Source organism: Scyliorhinus canicula, chromosome 9, assembly GCF_902713615.1.
Source record: "Scyliorhinus canicula chromosome 9, sScyCan1.1, whole genome shotgun sequence".
NCBI classification, from domain to species: domain Eukaryota; kingdom Metazoa; phylum Chordata; class Chondrichthyes; order Carcharhiniformes; family Scyliorhinidae; genus Scyliorhinus; species Scyliorhinus canicula.
In genome coordinates this window covers 153,703,835-153,719,073 of record NC_052154.1, presented here as the reverse complement: position 1 = coordinate 153,719,073, position 15,239 = coordinate 153,703,835, and the positions used below count along the sequence as shown (strand labels likewise).

The 15,239-nt window shown below is 46.9% G+C and overlaps 1 protein-coding gene across 8 annotated transcripts in view; it reads left to right on the top strand.

The window, feature by feature from the left end:
* The first annotated feature begins 650 nt into the window (after window positions 1-650).
* The window catches only part of mical2a (microtubule associated monooxygenase, calponin and LIM domain containing 2a), a 353,275-nt gene continuing 338,686 nt past the window's right edge, over window positions 651-15,239 (top strand). For 7 of the 8 annotated variants that reach the window (XR_005461915.1, XM_038807967.1, XM_038807966.1 and 4 more), the window contains exon 1: window positions 1,235-1,489. The gene's annotated coding sequence lies outside the window, so the exon portion shown is untranslated. Of the gene's footprint in view, window positions 670-1,234; window positions 1,490-15,239 lie in introns of those variants that run through there. The other variant, XM_038807962.1, reaches the window with a different exon arrangement.

Here is a 15,239-nt window from a genome sequence, read left to right as displayed (position 1 = left end):
CGAAGGGCAATTTGGCATGGTCAATCTACCTAACCTGCATATCTTTCGACTATGGGAGGAAACAGGAGCACCCGGAGGAAACCCACGCAGACACGGGGAGAACGTGCAGACTCCGCACAGACAGTGACCCAAGCCGGGAATCGAACCTGGGACCCTGGAGCTGTGAAGCAACAGCGATAACCACTGTGCTACCGTGCCGCTAACTGTTCCTGCAATTATGAGCTATGGAAACAGACAAAATAAATCTGCCTTAGGAGGAAAATTGGAAGGGAATTTCAAAGGCAGGCCAGGCCTGGCGTTTTGGGCCCAATTGTTCCCTTAACCAATATCACTGATCACTATCACCTTGTTGTTAGTGGCATCTGGCTGTGACCCATTGGTTGCTGTGTTTCTTACATTATATAGGCGACTACACTTTGAGTTGTCCTGAGGCTGTGAAAGGTGCTATATAAATGCAAGTGTTTTTATTCCTCTTTATGCCAGCTGTGTGACGGGATCTTCCTGACAGCGGGTTTAAAGGGCAATTGCAGCATACCAGAGGGGGCTATCTGGAAGGAATTCCGGGTAGCGCGGACACACAAACACAGCTCTCTGTTTTGTGCATCAGCAGATGTTTTGAGTTTTATTTTCAGCTGCAGTTTGGCAGGGGACTGTGGAACAAATGACAAGGTATCTCCGCGTTTTTTTCTCTCGGTGCAATCAGAAATGAAGCCATTCATCCTGACTGGAGGCTATCTCCTTTTCGATTGGGCAGAAATTTAAAAAAATAAATAAACAGCGCCTAGAGTTATCCACGCTGCAGTGAACAGAATAATGATCGGAGACCTTTTCCATCTCCCCCCCCCCCCCCCCCAGAACATTGAGGTTCTGCAAGGCTTGTTGTGGGCAAGGTAGAGTTGCAACGAGGGAACACACTTTGTGGCTGTTTTAACTTGTACAACTGGTGACATCATTGCAAGCTCATGAATCAAATTCCTTGGACAGGTTCTGGAAACTTCCACTTAAGAAATACACGGACAAGGCTGTCAAGTTGCCAGGATGGAGATATTTATTTATTTTTAAAATTAAATAAATATATGTAACTCCCACCCTGCTCATGATAACTTTTAACTTGCTTGACAAGGGGCTAGGAAACGTCAGTTACAACACACCCTAGTTTCTGATTGGGCGCTGTTTCTGCAATTAACCCTGCCCAAAACCACACACACACACACACACAGAGTGAGAGATCAGCCTTTCAAACATGTTTGTGTGTGTGTGTGTGTGAGAGAGAAACACACAGAACTGCTGATCATTAGGGCTGAACTGTGGTCCCCCCACACAGCTTTATTCAGATGGCTACCAGCAACGCGAGGAAAATGTGCTAAAACATAACTTCGTCTTTAGCAAAGGGGGGAGGGCGGGGGAACAAAAAAAAAAACCTGTTAAAAACATCTGCCCTCAAAGGATCAGCAAATAGCAGGAAGCAAACCCCCGGGGCTCTGCTGATGTAAGTAGAAAAAACAAACTACTTTTCTCGTTTAAAATTCAGTTCAAACAAGTGTCACTCAGTCAAATTAAACTCACACGGTTCCACCTCTTATTCATTAGCAAAGCAATTTTTATTCTTTAAACGAGGGAGCAGCTACGTTTACAAGGAGCATTGAGTTTCCAGGCTTGTGTCAGGTTTCTGAAGTATTGTATGGAGTTACTGAGAGCCAGACTTAATATCATGTAAAGTGCAGCTGCTGTTTAATAATTAACCCTCCGAGCTACCTTACCTTGCTTCTTTTTAACAGCTCAGCACGGCTATTTATGATGCTCGCTATATATACACCAAATCTGCTGTTAGTTTTATGCGGGGGGGAAGGGGGCTGAGAAGTGCCAATAATGCCACTCCGACACAGCAACTGTCATTGGGGATCATATAAACCTCCCAAAGAAATAAGCTGCATTTCTACGGCACCTTTCCCAACCTCGGGTTGTCCCACGGCGCTTTCCAGCCAATGAAATACTTTTAAAGTGTAGTCACTGTTTGTCATGTCGGAAATGCAGCAGACAATTTGCGTAAGACCAGGCTTCCACTGGGAACAACGTGATGATAGTTAGATGAGCTGTTTTAAGTGATTTTCGTTGAAGATCAATATTGGTCAGAACACATGGAGCAATTCCCCCTGTTCTTTCTCAAAAGCGTGGAATGTTTTTTTTTAACCTTCACAATAGAGGGCAGAATAGCAGAACCGACATGGGTTTATCATCTTATTTGAAAGACAGCCCTCCCTCAGTACTAACCCTCCGAAAGAGCAGCACTCCCTCAGTACTGACCCTCTGACAGTGCAGCACTCCCTCAGTACTGACCCTCTGACAGTGCAGCACTCCCTCAGTACTGACCCTCTGACAGTGCAGCACTCCCTCAGTACTGACCCTCTGACAGTGCAGCACTCCCTCAGTACTAACCCTCCGAAAGAGCAGCACTCCCTCAGTACTGACCCTCTGACAGTGCAGCACTCCCTCAGTACTGACCCTCTGACAGTGCAGCACTCCCTCAGTACTGACCCTCTGACAGTGCAGCGCTCCCTCAGTACTGACCCTCCGAAAGAGCAGCACTCCCTCAGTACTGACCCTCTGACAGTGCAGCACTCCCTCAGTACTGACCCTCCAACAGCGCAGCACTCCCTCAGTACTGACCCTCTGACAGTGCAGCGCTCCCTCAGTACTGACCCTCTGACATTGCAGCTCTCCCTCAGTATTGACCCCCTGACATTGCAGCGCTCCCTCAGTACTGATCCTCCGATAGTGCTACGCTCCCTCATCACTGATCCTCCAATAGTGCAGTGTTCCCTCAGTACTTACCCTCCAACGGTTAAATATATCCTCAGTCGTGCCCCTCCGACAGTCTAGCACGTCCTCAGTGCTGCACTGAGCCGGGATATGTATTCACGTCTCTGAAGAAGACCTGAACCCACAACCTTCTGACTCAAAGGTGAGATTACTGCCAGAAATTTTCCTTTTGTAACTCTTGTTAGAGTTAACGTGTTGTACATTTTCTGTGATGTCAAAATAGCTACAAGCACAATGTATTATTGGAGAAATTCAAATTAGTTAGACTATAGGACAGGCTTGATGTTTCTTCAGCCTTGGTCTTGTTATCTTTGCTCAACCTTGGCTGGTTACTGTTGGAGTAAATAACACATGTAGGTATTGTTGTTGGGAAATGTTCAACTGGGACACAGGGTTGGCATTGTTTATCTAGTATTTTAACAGAGGAGTTAACCCATTTAACATACACAAGTGTGGCCGATGTCGTTCCATCTGTGAATGTTGAAGGACATCCAGCAAACAAATCCATTTCTAATGGGGTGTCTTTATACTACACCCACCTTAAAGTAGTGGAGAGATGGGGGAGAGGGTTATTGCACAAACAGCTCCAAGGTGTACCTGCTGACTTTGTTGATAGTTATTTTTACAGGAATAAGATTATAGAAAGAAATAACTTGTAAATATATGGTGCCTTGAGCAACCTCAGAATGTCACAAAGCTTTTCACTGCCAGTGAAATACCTTTTAAGGTTTAGTCATGTTAAGGACCATAAATATAAGATACTCACTAATAAATTGTGTTCCTGCTATAACACAATCCATTATAACTCGGTAAAATGCAGTCCAGAATAGCCCGAAACCCAGTATAACATAGTTTACTATAGTGTGGAACTCGGTATAAGGCAGTTTGATATAGTGTGGAACTTGGTATCATGCAGTCATGAATAGTCCAGAGTTCATTATAACTTCCACATCAGCGTTAATTTTAGTATAATGCCTTGCACCCCACAATATGCATTTTGCAACTGCGACTACAAGTCTCTGTCCACTACAAAGCTGGACATCCATTTAAAAAAAAGAAAAATTGAAAGCACCTGCTTTATTCATTTATTTTGGTGTACACGGACTGGAAACTGTAGGAATAAACACACAATATTGGCCCAGGTATTGGTGCAGTCAAATCTGAGCACTAGGCACAGCTGTGAAATACTGTGGTCTCACCTATAATGTGGGCTTGAGATATGGAGTGCATTATAGTGGGATCCCAATGTAATTTCAGCAAGGAATTCAGGAGAAATGGCTTTATCCAGAGAGTGGTGAGAATGTGGGTCTCACTGCCACAGTGAGTGGTTGAGGCGAAAAGCTTGTATAGATTTAATGGAAGTTCGATAAGTACATGAGAGAGGAAGGAATAGAAGGATGTACTGATAGGGCTGAGATATCGAGATGAGTAGGAGGAGGCTTGTCTGGAGCATAATCATAGTTCATAGAATTTACAGTGCAGAAGGAGGCCATTCGGCCCATCAAGTCTGCAGTGGCCCTTGGAAATAGCACCCTACCCAGGGCCATGCCTCTACCCTATCCCCACAACTCGGTAACACCAGGAAACTAAGGGCAATTTAGCATGGCCAATCCACCTGACCTGCACTTCTTTGGACAGTGGGTGGAAACCGGAGGAAACCCTCGCAGATATGGGGAGAAAGTGCAAACTCCACGCCATCACCCGAGGTCGGAATTGAACCTGGAACCCTGGAGCTGTGAGGCAGCAGTGCTAACCACTGTGCCACCGTGCTGCCCAACACTTGTAAAGACTCGTTGGGCCGAATGGCCTGTTTCTGTGTTGTATAAAGTCAATGCGCTTGACAAGTAATGTCAGAAATGGGCAGCACGGTGGCGCAGTAGTTAGCATTGCTGCCTCACGACGCCGAGGTCCCAGGTTTGATCCCGGCTCTGGGTCACTGTCGTGTGGTTTGCTCATTCTCCCTGTGTTTGTGTGGGTTTCGCCCCCACAACCCAAAGATGTGCAGACTAGGTGGATTGGCCACGCTAAATTGCCCATTTAATTGGAAAAAATGAATTGGGTACTCTAAATTTATAAAAATAGTACTCTAAATTTATTTTTAAAAAAGTAATGTCAGAAATGTGGTAGCCAGTGTGTACACAGCAAGATTCCACACGCAGCCATGTGATAACGAACAGCGAATCTGTTTTCAGTGATGTTTACTGCGGAATAAATACTGACCAGGTCATCAGGGAGAACTAATTTCTCTTCTTTAAAGTAGTATCATGGGATCTGTTGCACCCATCTGAGAGGCCTTGCTTTATACATCCAAAAGATGTATTATAGTTTATGACAGTACTTGATAGGATTCCACTGCTTCGGTAACCATCATTTTTGACGGTTCCTGATAGGAGTTGTCGATCAGCACTCCCAAGTTCAGGAGCACTCGATTGGAGAACATTCCCCGGGAGAAGGAAATCAATAACAGCTCGTGTTTATGTAGCATCGGAAATCTAATAAAACATCCCAGGGCGCTTCACAAAAGCGATTATCAAACAAAATCTAACATCAAGCCACGTAGAAATATAGTGGACAGATGGCAAAAGGTTTGGTCAAAGAAGGTAGGTTTTGAGGAGCATTTATCTGAAAGGGGATTGAGGACTGAGAGGTTTAAGGGGAGAATTCCCCGAGCTTGGGACCTAAGCAGTTGAAGGCACGGCTGCCAATGGTGGAGCGATGGAAAACCGGCCAGAATTAGAGGAGTGAAAAAGACCTCGGAGGGTTGTGGGGCTAGAGGAGGTTACAGGAATAAGGAGGAACCAGGCGGTGGGTGGATTTGAATATCACAATTGTGGGAGCCCGAGTGAAAATGACCACATGTTTCAGATTGCACTGTCACCATTTTTCAGTATTACAGGAATCCTTGGTTAGATTAAAGTGGGGCCGGGGGCGGGCGGGGGAGTTCTCTGCTGCTTGCTTTCAAAATATGGAATATATGCCAGAAAGGAAGTCAAATAACTTTCCACAATCCTGAACTAGTTAGATTCTCCTTAAGTGTGGGATAAACGCTACGTTTCATGTCACTGCCAACTAGTGTACCATCTGAACTATTTATGTTTAATTTCTAATGATCATTAACATGATTACAAGCAGGACTATTTTTTATATGTTAATGTGCATCTCGCTATCAAGTGTAGTGCCTGTGGCAATCTGCTTTTCCTCACGGTGGATGAAAGCACGTTGAAATGACACCACCACGAGGCGGCAAAAGCCATCTGCTGGGCCGCGGACTATCTTCAACCCAGCCTGCAGTTTGTTAGAATAGGCATGGGGAGAGGTCAGTGTTGGGAATGTTCGGTTCCAGTGATAGCTATCCCCACCCCTGAGTCGAAAGGTCCTGTGGTTCTAACTCCGCTCCGGGTGGTCCCAGTGAGTGGAATTCTGACATCCAATAGGGTCCAGTGGGTACAGTTGTCTCCTTCCAAGTGTATGGATTGTGGGAGCCCATAAATCTCCTGTGGTACAAAACTAACGCCCAACCCCTCCCAAAGCCATCCCCATTGACTGAGATATGGATGGTTACCTCCATTGGATGAACACTCATGTTGCAGCCTGTCAGATTGTTATTCAGCCTGTGAATCCTTCCACGACTGCACTCTGTTCTTCAGGGGCAGAGATCCAAGATGTCAAATCAATGAAAGCAGATTAGTAAAGCTGATGATCCAGGGGAAACCTTAACATTCCCCTTGAAAGCACCAATAGATTCTTGAGATCCCACTTTGAAAACCTGCAAAGCCACTCTCCACATTGTGTGCCAATTCAACGTGGCTGTGGCTTTGAGCTGTGTAGTTAAGAGGTGACATGTCTTGACTACCACTGTTGCACATTCTTACAGCTTGTCATCTGGTTGTCATACATTCACAAACAGGCAGACGTTGTGCCATCTGTCAAACTTCCTCCTGTGAGGTTTTATTTTGTAATTTTTGTTTGCTCTATAATCTGCCTATCATATTCACCTTTACAAACTTTCCATCACAGTGGTGACACTGTGTGTATATATGGAGCGCAAGTTGTTTATCATTCAGTAGTGACTATTCCTGGAGGATTGTTTTCCTCGCACACCCCAGCTCTCTGCTGTTTGCAGTGTGGATCTGAGGGAAGCAACATTTCCACAGATTCCAAGGGGTTAATTTACTGCTGAGCGGGGAACTTTATGAACTTAGGGTGGGATTCTCCGGCCCTTTTTGCCAGCGGGATCTTCCGGTCCTGCCCAAGGTGACCCCCTCCTCCCCGCCCCCGCAGGGGACTGGGCAAGCCACACAAAACACCGTAGACGTCACCGGGACCAGAGACGGTCTGCCTCCACCACGGGAAAACATTCTGGTGGGGGGGGGGGGGGGGGGGGGGGGATCTGTCCTTTATATTAGTTATTGTTATTTACAGTACAGAAGGAGACCATTCGGCCAAATATGTCTGCACCAGCTTCCAAAAGAATAACTAGCCCAGCTAGTCCCATTCCCCAGCCCTATCCTCCTCGGCCGGCTGAAGCGGCAGCACGCACGAGAAGACAACGGTGGCGAACTCCGACCGGGAGAAGTGAGGGGCAACACCGGCACCAGATCCACTCATGGATTGCCCTCCTGAAGTGCCTCGCCGGCACAAACGGAGGCCTACTTATATGTATATAGATATATCATCTCCTGTGTACATACCGGCAAAATATACGCTGTGCAAAAATCCAATAAAAACATTTTTTTTTTAAAAATCTCTGTCCTCCTCTAAATTAATCACTTTCAAATATATATCCAGCTCTCTTTTTTTTGTTATATTAGTGTACCCAATTCATTTTTTCCAATGAAGGGGCAATTTAACATGGCCAACCCACCTACCCTGCACATCTTTGGCTTGTGGGGGCGAAACCCACGCAAACACGGGGAGAATGTGCAAACTCCACACGGACAGTGACCCAGAGCCAGGATCGAACCTGGGACCTCGGTGCCATGAGGCAGCAGTGCTACCCACTGCGCCACCGTGCTGCACCATTAGGAGCGCTAAGTGGCTGCCGGGCAGATTCACTGTCAACTTTTTTGACGGTGGGCGGGAATGTTGTAAAATCATAAACAGTGCCTTTACTGTCTCCGCGGATAACTTTTTTTTAAATGCGAGGATGTAGGCCGGCAGGTCCTGGGGATCTGTTGCCTTTTCGTCACAAGGCGTGGCAATCAGGATGCCATCTCCACCTCTACTGTGAATTTGGGGATGCAGCAAGACTTAGTGACAGGGTTAGAAATGTCAAGAAGATGCAGTTGTTTGATGTGGGTACGGCGGTTAAACATTTGTACATAATGTTGACCATTATGAATACACTCCCAAGATTGTCTCCTTGTTTATGTCTCCTTGTTTATGATGAGCTGTGTTCATATCAATCAGATCTGAAAACGTGCTTCTTAAACAAAATGAGGGCAAGTGTCCGAGTCCAGGGCCGCCGCCCCCTGTACAGTGTATAATATTGAGCACAGTGAGGGGCAGCACGGTAGCATGGTGATTAGCACTGCTGCCTCTTGGCTCGAGGGACCCTGGTTCAATTCTGACCCTGGGTGACTGTCTGTGTGGAGTTTGCACGGTCTCAATGTGTCTGCATGGGTTTCCTCCTGGTGCTCCTGTTTCTTCCCACAGTCCAGAGATGTACCGGGTAGGTGCATTGGCCATGCTAAATTGCCCCTTAGTGTCCAGGGATGGGAAGGTTAGGTTATGGGATTGCAGGGATAGGTGGAACATGGATCAGTGGGCCAAATGGCCTCCTTCTGCACTGTAGGGATTCTATGATTCAATGATTCTAGTCTCTCAAAGTTTCTGTCATGCTTTTTCTCTAGCTGTGCAGAGTGTGTGTGTGTGTGTGTGTGTGTGTGTGTAGAATATATGAGTGTGTGTGTATTTATATGCTTTTGGGTAAGTGTGTATGTGCAGTGCTGGACAGCCAGATCAGAGTGCCACTTCACAATCCATTTTGGGTTCTTATACATAATTGCGTTTACAATTGCATTTACAATTCTAACACCACTGGGAAAGGTTTATAATTTATGAATTGGTGTCAGTCTCCCAGAGTCATGTTACATTGTGGATAATGTGAGGTGATAAAAGATAAAGTAAACTACTTAGCAGCAATTTAAAGTGCAAATAGATTTTCATAAACTTTCGGGCAATTGACAGAAGTTTCCTTTTTAAAACTGAGGCCAAGTATAGCTGTTTAAAATTAGAAATGATTTTTTTTCCCTGAAGGAATCCTGACAGAGGGAGTGAGCTATATTAACCAGACACCAGAGTCACTGAAACAAAAGAGCTTTTTAACCTTTTCGCTGGCTCTTAACTTTTACAATTGCTGAAATGTTAAACAAATCTTGTAACATCTGCACACTTTTCCATGTGCAAAGTGGGACAGAAAGAATTTATATAGCATCTTTCACAAACTTCTATGTCCATAATAATAATCTTTATTAATGCCACAAATAGGCTTACATTAACGCTGCAATGAAGTTACTGTGAAAAGCCTAGTCACCACATTCCGGCACCTGTTCGGGTACACGGAGGGAGAATTCAGAATGTCCAATTCTCCTAAGAAGCACATCGTTCGGGACTTGTGGGAGTAAACCGGAGCACCTGGAGGAAACCCACACAGACCCGGGGAGAACGAGCAGACTCTGACCCAAGTGGGAATTGAACCTGGGACCCTGGCGCTGTGAAGCAATAGTGCTAACTACTGTGCTGCATGCCGCCAATTGCTTTACGGCCAATTAAGTTCCCTCTTCCTGTTATTGGAATATTACTCAGTGCCTTCGTTTGAAACAACTTGTATCAAGGCAACCTGTGTGAGGCAGATTTAATATCAGCAAATCTGTTGTTTTATTAATTGAAACCATTCAAGTATTTATTGGTGATCATTAGATCTGGGAGGAAGCCAACAGGAATGGGCCTGATCTATGACACTGCATGGATTTTGTCACAACCCCCTGGGCTAGTACGCGGCCAATTCCAGCCCCACTTGACTCGGTATCGCAACACAGGTGAAATTAGATTTTATTTAAAATACCCGAGGTCCTTAGTTGAGCTCAATAACTACAGTCACCAGGTTTGTAACTTTAAAACACAAGTAACCTTGTATTATGTACAGTATTATAATTAAATGGACAAAAAATATAACTGACTATCTACTACCCATTTCATAGAAATCATAGAATCCCTACAGTGCAGAAGGAGGTCAATCAGCTCATCAAGACTGCACTGACTCGCGGAACCCAGGCCCGATTTTCCCCCCCCACCCTATCCTTGTAATCCCACCGAGGGACAATTTAGCATATCCAATCCATCTAACCTGCACATCTTTGGACTGTGGGAGGAAACCCATGCAGACACGGGAAGAATGTGCAAACTCCACACAGACAGTTGCCCGAGGTTGGAATTGAACTTTGGTCCCTGGCCCTGAAATGAAATGAAATGAAAATCGCTTATTGTCACAAGTAGGCTTCAAATGAAGTTACTGTGAAAGCCCCTAGTCGCCACATTCCGGCGCCTGTTCGGGGAGGCTGATACGGGAATTGAACCGTGCTGCTGGCCTGCCTTGGTCTGCTTTCAAAGCCAGCGATTTAGCCCTGTGTTTAACAGTCCTGTGAGGCAGCAATGCTGATCACTGTGCCACTGTGCTGACACTTTCCCAACCCCCACTTTCTAACTCATCCCACTCTCTACACACACTGACACACACAGACAAAACACAGAGGGGAAAGGGTGGTGGAAGGGGAAAGAAAATATCAATTAAAAAAAGATAAGAATGTCTGATGTACTGGCATGACTTCCAGTCAATGGGCGCGATTCTCCGCCCCCCACGCCGGGTGAGAGAATAGCGGGAGGGCCTCACGACATTTTTCACGCCCTCCTGCTATTCTCCCCCCCCCACGCCCGACCCATGCCTCGAATCGCCGATCGCCGTTTTTTAAGGTGAGCGGCGATTCTCCGAGGCCAATGGGCCGAGCAGCCGGGCCTTCATGCCCGTTTCAACACGGCAGCAAACACACCTGCTCACTGCCGGCGTGAAACGGGCAGCAGATGCCCGTTTGGGGCATCTGGAGGCCCGATTGGCACGGCAGTATCACGGCCGTGCCAAGGGGAGCATAGGCACACTATCGGTGCCCACCAATCGCGGGCCACACTCTTTTCCCTCCGCCGCCCCCAAAGATCAAGCCGCCATGTCTTGCCGGGCGGCTGAGGGAAAAGACGGCAACTGCGCATGCGCGGGTTGGCATTGTCCAACCTGCGCATGCACGGCTGACGTCATCGGCCGCATCAGCCGGCGTGACGCTTGACGTGCGGCCTTGACGACCATCATCAAGGTCGCGCCGCCGTGACGCACGGGACAGCGCTCCTAGCCCCGCCCGGGGGGGAGAATCGGCCCCGGAAGTGGGCGTGAAGGCTGCCATGGGTCACGGCCTGTCCCACGGCAGCCTTTACGATTCTCCGCATCTGCGGAGAATCTCGGCCAATGTCTTTTTGAAGTTAAGGCTTCCATTTTGGCACTTCTTCCTTCTAGATTGCGATGATTTTCTCTGGCAGGATTGTCTACTTTCTCTGCAGACTCAGCATCATTTCAGGTTCACAGCAAAGGATGTGCCAGGTACTCACTGCTTTCAGAACAATAGAGCAGTTCTTTCACTTCAGCCAGCAGGAGAGAGAACATTCCTTTCACTTCCAAGGTTAAAACACTTCTGCTAAGTTCACTGAGAAAGCATCATGCAGAAACAAACACTGACTGCTGTCAGGCAGAACACTGTCCCTGGCCAGCACACCGGTTGCTCGTTAACCAATTGAACCAAATCCCTCGAAAGCTGATTTCTAAGATCCACTTAGTGCCGAGGAGTCTTAGTGTCTTCTTTTTCCTTTGCAAAATACAACACCAGGGAACACTATATCTGGCAAGCAGGCTGCTTCAACTTTGTACCTTCTGCTTAAAGGCACATCCCGGTTATGGGTCCACGGATGAAGATAATCAAAATAAATGAAAAGAAATAGGAACAATGGAAATGAATAACTCTTGCATACCTCCCTCCTAAGAGGGATGAAACGCCATTCAAGGACTTTTCATCAAAAGTTATGTGACATAAACGGCAAAACAAACATCCATTCATCCTTCCTTTCCCAGGACATAAGTCACCCCAATCTTACATCTGTCACTTATCAGCACTTAAACAACAATAAACCCCAACAGAACAATCTTGCGTTCCGAGTTTGAAATGTTTCCACAAACACAAGCAGATTCTGGCCAGTATGGACAAGGCTTTGCTTGTTATCATGCTGGAAATAAACTTCAAAATGCTGAAGGGCTAGTAGCAATGGCTTGCTTCTCAATGGTGAAGTACTTTATTTGGCGCAGACTTTGTTTCTATGAGAAGTATCCCACGGCCTCTCTATTCCTGACTCATCATCCTGCAGTAAAACAGCCCCACTCCCAAGTCACTGGCATCCGTGGCCATTTTGAAGGGTTTGAAAAAATCAGGGATGACTAACACTAGTTTGTTTACCAATATGGCCCTCAATTTCTCAAAAGCTGTTTGGCATTCTGTGGGCCACACTATTTTTGCTCGTTTCTGCAATATATTAGTCAAAGGTGCGGCTATGGTACTGAAGTTAGTTCCAAATTTTCTATGAACCCGCACAGACCTAGGAACCTCAATCTCCCATTTTGTTTTGGGAACGGGAAAATCTAGTATCACCCTTACCTTGGCCATTCTAGGTACCACTTGTCCCTGTCCCACATTGTGGCCTAGGTAGGTCACCTTTGCTTTGGCAGACTCACTTTTGGCAAAATTTATGACTAACTCGGCCAACTGCTATTTGAAATGAAATGAAATGAAAATCGCTTATTGTCACGAGTAGGCTTCAATGAAGTTACTGTGAAAAGCCCCTAGTCACCACATTCTGGCGCCTGTCCGGGGTGGCTGGTACGGGAATCGAACCGTGCTGCTGGCTTGCTTGGTCTGCTTTAAAAGCCAGCGATTTAGCTGAGTGAGCTAAACCAGCCCCTTAACGAACTCCTTCAATTGTCCTACATGCTCCTTCCATGTGTCACTGTAAACTACCACGGTGTCAAAGTAGACAACACTAAGGGTAGTACGGTGGAGCAATGGTTAGCACTGTTGCCTCACGGTGTTGAGAATCCAGGTTCGATCCCGGCTCTAGGTCACTATCCGTGTGGAGTTTGCACATTCTCCCTGTGTCTGCATGGGTCTCGCCCCCACAACACATTAAAATGTGCAGGGTAGGTGGATTGACGATTCTAAATTGGAAAATAATAATTGGGTACTCTATATTTTTTTTAAAACCAAATAGACAATGCAGTTCGGCACCCTAGCCACAACTTGGATGTATGAGTGGTTGAAATGTAGCTGGTGTGTTTTTAAATCCGAATGGCATCACTTTACACTGATACAATCCCTTTGGTGTCACAAAGGCAAATATCTCTTCAGCCCTGGGCTTTAAAGGAATCTGCCAATACCCCTTTAACAAATCGACTTTTGAAACGCATGAGGCATTACCTATCCTCCAACCTGGGAATTGGATATGAATCAGTTTTGGTGATGGTATTGACCTTCTGGTAGTCTACAGAGAACCAGGCTGTCCCATCTAGCTTAGATTAGATACCACACAACCGGCGAACTCCAGCTACTCTTACACTGACGTTCCATGGCCAAACAAGGAAGTCAAGGAGGATGTAAAGGCAAACACTAGGGCAGACAATACTGCAAAAGCTAGTGGTAAGCTGGAGGACTGGGAGAATTTTAGAGGTCAGCAAAAAGCTACTAAAAATAGAATCAAGAAGTTAAGATGAACTATGAAAGGAAACTAGCAGAAAACGTAAACACTGATCCCAAGAGCTTCTACAAGTATATAAAGAGGAAGAGAATAGTTAAAGTAAATGTTGGCCCCTTAAGGGTACTGGTGAGGTAATAATGGGGAATACAGAGATGGCAGAGGCACTGAACCAATATTTTGCCTGTGTCTTCACGGTTAGAGGATAGTCAAAATTTTCCAAGAACTGCAGTTAATACATAGGAACTTAGTGCAATAACCATCACTAGGGAGAAGGTATTGAATAATGGGACTAAAGGCAGATAAGTCTCTGCGATCTGATGGCCTGCATCCTAGGGTATTAAAGGAGTTGGCAGCAGAGATGGTGGGCGCGATTCTCCGCTCCCCACGCCGGGTGGGAGAATCGCGGGAGGGCCCCCCAGCTAATTTCACGACCCCCAGGCGCCTCCTGTGATTCTCCTACCCCCCGCTCGGAAGAATCGCCTCTTGCCGTTTTTCATGGCGACCAGCGATTCTCCGACCCGGATTGGCCAAGTGGCCTGCCGTTCGCGACCGTTTCATGATGGCGGCAACCACACCTGGTCGCTGCCGTCGTGAAATCGCCGTGAGATGCCCGTTTTGGGGCTTGTAGGGGGCCTGGTGGGGAATGAGCACCACGACTGCTCGGGAGGGGACAGGCCCGCGATCGGTGCCCACCGATCGTCGGGCCGGCATCTCAATCGGACGCACTATTTCCCCTCCGCCGCCCCGCAAGATCAAGCCGCAATGTCTTGGGGGCGGCTGAGGGGAAAGACAGCCACTGCGCATGTGCTGGTTCGAGCTGTCAGCCGTCGTGACGTCAGCCGCGCATGCACGGGTTGGAGCCGGCCAACCTGCGCATGTGCGGCTGACGTCACATAGGCGCTGCCATCGCGTCATTCTAGGCGCGCCACCTTGACGCAAGCGTCAAGACCCGGCGGCCGAGAATAACGGAGCGCCGCTCCTAGCCCCCCGGGTGGGGGTGAATTCGATGAGAGGAACGGGCTCCGAGGCCGTCGTGAAACTCGGCCGAGTTCACAACGTCCTTCACGATTTTTCCCGGGAGCGGAGAATCGCGCCCAGCGTGGATGCATTGGTTATGATATTTCAAAATTCCCTGGATTCTGGAAAGGTCCCGGTGGATTGGAAACACGCTCATGTAACTCCCCTATTCAAAAAGGGAGAGACACAAAATAGGAAATTATAGACTGGTAGCTTCACCTCTGTGGCGGGGAAGTTGCTGGAATCAATCATTGAGGAGATGACTGAACATTTGGAAAGACAAAGCTCAATCCACCATTATCAGCATGATTTTAAGAAGCGTACGTCATGCTTGACAAACTTGCTTGAGTTCTTCGAGGACATAACCAGCAAGATGGATAATGGGGAACCTGTGGATGTGGTATATCTAGACTTCCAGAAGGCTTATGACAAGGTGCCGGATAAAAGATTGATCCAGAAGGTGAGAACGCAGTGGGTTGGGGGTAGAATACTAGATTGGATTGAGGATTGGCTGACTGACAGAAAGTAGAGGGTTGGGTTAAATGGGTCCTTCTCTGGCTGGT